The following is an 8,376-nucleotide window of genomic DNA, read 5'->3' as shown; positions in this document are numbered from 1 at the left end:
TAAATTTAAATTAATAAAAATTGGCGCGCATCTCACGCAGGATTTTTACTTAATTTTGTATGCATTAATCATCGTGAGCGACTTTCAAGGTCGTACCCAAATGAGATCAAAACCGTAACAAATTTTACATCAGAATCAGGCTCGAGTTCCAAATTCAAAATAGCACCCATGGCATCCTTATCAGTATTGCCATTACAAAGAAAAAGGTTATGCCCAGCAATGACGTAAATTGCGTGGAAAAAAAAAATTGAAACACGTGCCTAATGCGAACATTTTTCACGGGCTCACAAAGCTTGGGCTACAACTGCGATGTATGAGATATACGATATATTAAGGGTTTACCTTCGAGTCTGACCTCTTTATTACGGTACGTAGAGAAATCGCCGAGTCTTTCTATCTAAGGAAGATTGAAGCGTGTTCAAATTGTCTATGCTATCTAAATGGTGGCCGGTAAAGTTTTTGTTTCTTTATTTGCGTCGAAGTTCATTGTTTTTGGAGGAAGAAATGGTCTAATATCTTTATCCGATCGTAAGCTAGGTAAACATTTAGAAAAGTTGTTCCAGGAAGGTTTCGTGACGGCGTGTTTTATCTCTAAAGTTTGGAAAGTTACTTTATTCTATCGTCATCGCTTTAAGTAAAAAAAACCGGGCAAGTGCGAGTCGGACTCGCGCACGAAGGGTTCCGTACCATAATGAAAAAAAAAAACGGAAAAAATGCAAAAAAAAACGGTCACCCATCCAAGTACTGACCACGCCCGACGTTGCTTAACTTTGGTCAAAAATCACGTTTGTTGGATGGGAGCCCCATTTAAATCTTTATTTTATTCTGTTTTTAGTATTTTTTGTTATAGCGGCAACAGAAATACATCATCTGTGAAAATTTCAATCTACTAACACTATCACGGTTCGTGAGATACAGCCTGGTGACAGACAGACGGACGGACGGATGGACAGCGAAGTCTTAGTAATAGGGTCCCGTTTTACCTTTTGGGTACGGAACCCTAAAAACGTTTATTCACAAATCTTGCTTGCAACTAATTACATATATTCTTGTGCCAAACCACAGAGTGGTTTGTTGAGTCTACATTTTAATAAAAGGATACATATATTTCACTAAGTGCCGGAGTACACTTACAGAGTGTATTATACGTTTACATGAAAGGAAGTCATGGAAGTATTTATAGGTGACAAACAAGAAATACACAATTATTAAAAAAAAAAAAAAAAAAAAACTTTATTGCAACCAAAGACATATGTAACTTCGTATAAGACGAATAAAGTCTAAGGCAAAAACGTGCCTCGGAATTCAAGTAAAAGTCATTCTCGAATAGATGCCGCACACACCTTTAGCCTATCCTCGGCTAGATGGCGTGACGACACCGTTTCATATTTAACAATTTTAACACATAGATATCAGTGAATGAACATGGATCAAAATGATATAAAAATAATAAAATCATTTATCCATATCTCCATATATACACATTTTTTGATAACTTTATACGTTTTCATTTTGAGTTTTAGTCGTGTGTCGATAGATGGCAGTAAATTTACAGTGACTACAAAATTTACAATGACAGGACCCCTCTATACTATCTATTCTTTTTGTTGCAACTTTGAGTTGTTACATAACATTGGTTCCTGGCTCTCAAAGTAGGTTTCCCTGTGTCTCTTCCTTCCCAATTACAAGCGTAGGTAATGTTACAATGTTAGACATTTTTGTGTTTAGACTTAGATTTTCTTGGGTACCCTATATAGTAGCTACATACGATTGTAAGTTATGTAGATTTTGTTATGCGTTTCACTTTCAACATAAGAAAAGCGAGCGTTAAAAGCATTTTATCAACAACCATAAAGGTTTCCTCAAAGCCAAGCCGTTAAAAGTAGTGGTCACGAGACAGATTGGCACAACTCGTAAAGTGCACAAACGGCGTCTTACAATGTAATCACACGTGAGAATTGCAGTAAAAAGTGAAAAGGTCGTTTTATTGGCAGTAAACTACATTGGTGTGTTCCCCTTGGTTCTATCACGTTAGAACAGTCGACTATTGGTGCTAGGGGAGTTGAAAATAGTAGTTTACGAAACAAATAATAATTGAACTTTTAAATTCAACAAACCCACCGAAAATTGGTTCGAAAATCTAGTAAGTAGATTTTTTTAATACCTCATAAATCGTAAATCGCAATTTTATTATGTTACTTGCTGCTACGGAACCCTTCATGGGCGAGTCCGACTCGCACTTGGGCGCTTTTTTTTATCATTTGTAATGATTTAGATAATATAGATTCAGACTTGGTACTCAGAATACATTCTATGCTTAGTCATGATTAGTGAGGAATATTCATCAATCAAATTATATTGCTGGCGTTATGGATAAAAACCGGTCAAGTGCGAGTCGGACTCGCGTTCCAAGGGTTCCGTACATTACCCAATTTTTAACAATGTATTTTTTTATGTGGAACGTGAATGAAATTACATGTCTTTAAAAAACCCGTAGGGGTCGGATTAAAAACTAAGTAATTAAGACCGACTCACGCTTGACTGCACATTTCTAATAGGTTTTCCTGTCATCTATAGGTAAAAAACTAAGTTGTGTGTTTTTTTCAAAATATTAGACCCAGTAGTTTCGGAGATAAAGGGAGGGAATAGTCGGACAGACAGACAGACGAACGAATGATCCTATAAGGGTTCCGTTTTTTCATTTTGAGGTACGGAACCCTAAAAACCGGTTTAATAAACCGGTCTTATAATATGTAATAAAGTCTGTTTTAAAACGCAGACTGAAATAAAAATTATCTTAAAACACGTGGCTGGTAAAGTCTCCGTTGAAATCTGAATGAACGGAAGTTTGACAGCTTGGATGTCAGTTTCTAATCTGTTGATGTTAAAAATGGCGCCGACAGCTGTCAGCCAATGGAAAACTTCCATCTGTTTGCAATTATTACTAAGCATGAATTATTTTCTATTGCCATCTAATATTAACCCAAGTAATGAAGGAGAAAAGATCAAGGGCAGCGTTTATTCAAGTTTACGAGTAGCATGTATGTTTGTTTATGTTAATACATTTTGTATAGGTAACCTAAACGGCTGACGGATTTAGGTTCGATTTAAGAGTTGTTAACTTAGCATGTTAGTATAACAATAAATATTGCAACAAATAAACTCCACCTTAAAATGACTGTACTACTCTCGTAGAAGTCGAAGTTGACCGGACAGTTTGGCAATCCCTACTAATATAAATGCGAAAATAACTCTGACAGACATATTTTTATGCCTTTATACCTCTTCACGCTTAACCGCTGAACCCACTGAGATGAAGGATCCCTGACTACATTTGCCAGAATGACCTTCAACCGCGGAAAATGGCGAGAAATCGTACGGCAAGCAACATCTTTCTGTGCCTGATGTCAGCAGTTGATCATGACACTCTGCAAAGAGTATAAATAACGACAAAGAAGATCTTGTAACCTTTTTTGAAAATATCGTTGGAAAATCATGGAAGAGAGTTTCTGAGATAAACATATTTCGACGAGATTGAATCATGTGAAATGTCACATTCTTCGAAACGCACGAAATGAAAGAATACCACTGTTCTCATAAGGTAAGCCAGCAGGAGCCAAAAGGAGCCCGACAAATGTTATATTGGTTCCGAGGTATGTCGTGGCAGCATTCCAGATTGACGTGGTTTATACGCAGCTCAATACTCCAGCCTTTAGTGCTGGTAAATCTTGTACATACATCTAACAATGTTTACTATTTTGTACTTTACTGCATTGTAACAAGGTGAAATATAGGGTGTTTTTCATTCTTGTAAGTTATGCCTACTCTGCGAGGTGAGGATATAGGTCATACTTAACGGCTTTTACTATGGGGCTAACTCCGGAAAAGAAAATATTTGCAGTTTCACACATTTTGCTCTATTGGTAAAAGCAGTTCCCAATAACCCCTTAATATAATATATAGAATACTACTATATAAATGTTGTTTGTTTCAGTATTGGATTTGATTATGAAATTGGTCAATTAAATTATGCTAATGTGATACAGTGAGATGTAAATTAACCGCGGTGTCATACATTTATTATTCAACGATTTTGTGTAAATATTCGCCAATCCACCAATTTAGTTATAAATTTTGGGTAAATTTGGTGTGGAGCAAATCTATAATTACATATTTTCTAACATTAAATATGTAACTTAACCTACCTAATGATGAAGGCATCATATAAATAACACTTGCACTGCGTGGGTTATCAAAATCGCTGCAGACTTTTCTTGGTCTAACTTCTAACAAAAATAATCACAACTTACTAACACTAACCAGCTAGTCCACTTCCAATATTCGGTCCAATCAGCTAACAGCGTGCTTTGTAGACGCGTAAAACAAACAAAATACGATCGGCGCGACATCTGCGCGGAACGTGACCCCCGTGCGAATAGCACTCGAATTGAATCCGTGGCTCGAGATAGCGCACATATAAATACAGGGCGTTATACAGCTAGGCTACATGAAACAGTATCTAGTTATTGAATGTCTGTACTTTGTAGGGTTTTCATATTCGATTTTTAATGCTTGTCATATCCGGTAAATTGCTCAGACAGAGGCCCGATGTGACTCGAGTCACCGAGTGGTTGAGGCATCTGCCGCGAGTGCAGAGAACGCTGGGGGCCTAGCCAAGTCGACAATCGTTGATAGATAACGCTAATCGAAAGTTAAATGTATGAAAAGAATCACGTGACTTCATATCATCTGTCATCCCTCTACATTCTTTTTTCTTTTTTTGGCGTATGTCGATGTACGATTGTCATCTTGGCTAGGCTCCCTGTGGGCACTGAAGGCATTGGTAACTTTTTCTTTTGTATATGACATCTAGGTATTTTAGTTTATAATTTATGAAGTAGGTAGTATTTCTAGGTATGTACTTGAAAATGTTTCCATAAAATATTTTGATTTGTTTCCTAACAATACCTAACCAGGCAACATTGCAATTGTTCCATTAATTAACTGTTCCATTTACGGATATTATTTTTTTAGATTTTTTTATTTTATTTTTTGTAATGTTTTTGCAACTTGAACATCTGTTGTTCCATTAGTCCAATCCAACTACATGTGTATTGAAAATGTAAAGGTGAATTGATTCACCGTATTCTCTGTCATTTCTACTCTGTGTCAAATGACACCTTGGATAAAGCACGTATTCTGAGATATGGCAGCGATATATTCTCTTGTTTACGATCCGCAAAGTGTAACCTGGCACGTCCAAGGTGTGTGTCAACTGGACTTGGCCTGAAATGTAAATGTTGCACAAGACATTTTGATACGGAATGTTTTGCACCTATGGACGTTTTTACATGTGGACACCGTTGGTATCTGTTAAATCTGGCAGTGTTAAGTGTTGCCACACCTTAATAAAAAAACCGGTCAAGTGCGAGTCGAACTCGCGTCCCAAGGGTTCCGTACTGCACTCATTTTCGAACGAGCGAGCAAAGCCAAGTTCTTACATTCAACTTACTTACAACACACGGCTGGCTAGGGGCACGCCAGGCATTTCCATGTTTTTTAACTGAGCTGTCAGAGGATAGTTAGTTACTCAATAACTTTAGTAAATTTGTTGAATTTTAACCAAAATTTTGTTCAAGTATTATGTTAGGCATAGTGCCTATATTATTTTTGCGTTGGTTAAGCGTATATCTGTTATTTCAAGATAACAGATACGTCTGACACGACAGTTCGGTCTTCTCATTTAGCTACTTAAACCAATTATTTGTTCTATGTTTGACTACCCTCCTACAGCTCATCCTTCGACCTAGCGTGGTGGCGCACCTGTCTCGGTAAAGAACTATATTTCGTGTTTTTTCCAAAATTTAGGCCTGTAGTTTCAGATGATTGGACACTTAATACGACACGACCACTTCTTTAAAACTAATCCTGGAGGGGCGGATAGGATGCAAGCGGGGTAGAGGAAAACCTAGACGCAGCTTTTTAGAACAAGTGAAAAAAAAGGAGGGGTCGTATCGTATCAAAAAGTCAAAAAGCTGGCGCAAGTGATAGGGAAAGCTGGAACATACACCACGGACAAGAGAATATCTCTTAAGTTAATGAGGATGAGTTTCAGACGCTTGAAGTAGGTACTAATTTTGTTCTGTGTTTGAGCACTAACCTCCCGCAACTCGGCTTTCGGCCGCGCGTTTTTAAAAGCCTCTGCACTTCGGGCCTTCGGCCATAAGCGTAGGTCGGCCTTCGGCATTCGCAATGGCTGTCCATACCACGTTTTACGTAAAACATTGCGGCTGTGTCCCTAAAACAGCCCAACCGCGTTTTTTTCCTTAAGTCCGACTCACGCTTGACTGTAGATTTCTAATAGGTTTTCCTGTCATCTAGAGATGAAGAACTATTTTGTGTATTTTTTTCAAAATTTTAGACCCAGTAGTATCGGAGTTAAGGGGGGGGGGGGGTCATTTTTTGCCTATTTTCTTAAATAACTTCTAAACTATTTAATATAAAACTATAAAAAAAATATATTTGAGATCGTCAAAATAAGCCCTTTCGTTTAATATATAACACGATATAGTTTGCAAAATTTTGTTTAATTTTCTCATTTCCCCCCAAAAAGTGCCCCCTATGTTCAAAATTCTTTTCGTTTTCATTACGTGTCCGTCTTTGGGTCACAGACTTACATATGTGTACCAAATTTCAACTTAATTGGTCCAGTAGTTTTGGAGCAAATAGGCTGTGACAGACGGACAGACAGACGCACGAGTGATCCTATAAGGGTTCCGTTTTTTCCTTTTGAGGTACGGAACCCTAGAAATGACGGATGCGTTTAATTTGTTAAGCACATTCAGGTTTTTATTTATCTACCCGAAAGCCCTATTTGTAAGACCGACAAGAAAATTTTGAAATTAAAAAGTGGCAGTATCGTAGCGTCGTCCCTTTCAAATTAATCTAAGAAAACGGGACGACACTACGATGTTGCCACTTTTTAATTTCTACAATTTCTTGTCTGTCACGTGAAAATCTGGTTGTCCTCGAGACCAGAAATGTACACCTAACAGATCATGAGGAATAAAAATCTGAATCTTACTCCTGGGTTCAAATATTGGTAATGGCGTTTATTTGTGTCATGAGAAGGAATATTTAATTTTGTTACTGAAATATGGACGTTTTTTTTAAGTAGGTATAAATAGAAACAGCAGGAATTCTACTAGAACATCTGATATTTTTTTTAAAAATTGCCTTTAACGTACTCAATTCATGAACTTTTCCTAAATAAATATACGAGCAGACGCGCAGGATGTCTCCCATTGATTCCGATACCCTTAAGAGTGCTACGTAAACAGTTAATTGCATTAACTACGGATAACTTAAAGTCAAAAATATCAACAAAAATCCTCCTTGTGTCAAAGGAATAAGGTCCAAATATGTAAGTTTGTAGTGTGTACAATAGGCGTGGATCCCCGGACTGACGTCAAATGTGTGCTAACTTAGTTCTACAGACCACACACTACAGTCAGGGAGCGACAGAAATCGGTTTACGAGACCCGCCGGTGCAAGTTAATAGCAGTAGCGGAAGCGGTAGCGAAACTATTAGGTATAATAATAAGTAAAAAGCTTAAAAGGAAGTTCCAATCACTAACTTTAAGATGATAATTGTGAAAGTAAAATATTTATTTTTATAAGGGATGACACAATATCTTGAATTCTATAACAAAATCTGGTTAAATAGACAGAAAGCAATTTATCACATCAATTTAATTGAAACGAAACCTATGAAAAGGCCACAAAGTCTGTCCCCTGCGGATAGCGTTATGTACCTAACCTATCTACTTTTAAACTACTAAACTAGTTAGGTACAGTTACCAGACGTCATCAAAAATTTTGGACGTTTGTCAGGAATGCGGCCGGAATTACGAAAATTTCAGGAATTTTAGTGAATTAGAATACTTATTTTATCCAAAACAACTAACCCATCTCTCTCTCCTAATCTCCCATCGCCTATATGAGCGTCAGGAAAAATATTCGCAAATCAGGAGTTTTGTCAGGCAATTCCAAAATCTGGTACCTTCGGAAGGATGCCCATCTAATTACAACATAAGGTACTTACTCAAACATCAAACATCAAACATCAACATTTATTCAGCAAATAGGCCACAAGGGCACTTCTACACGTCATCATTGAATTTACATACAAGCAAAAATAATAACATCAACAATTTTATAAAATAAAACTAACAATTCAATCTAACGTATTACAATTACTAAGAGATGTATATGGTCTCTTAATGTCGAATTACATAAAAAATACAGATACAAAACACAAAAAAAAAATCTATAATATTTAGAGGTGTAAATGTCTCTAGGTGTCAGAACTATAAG

This window comes from Cydia splendana, chromosome 4 (assembly GCF_910591565.1).
Source record: "Cydia splendana chromosome 4, ilCydSple1.2, whole genome shotgun sequence".
NCBI lineage: Eukaryota > Metazoa > Arthropoda > Insecta > Lepidoptera > Tortricidae > Cydia > Cydia splendana.
The sequence above is the reverse complement of the archived record's forward strand: the minus strand, read 5'-3'. Positions refer to the sequence as shown.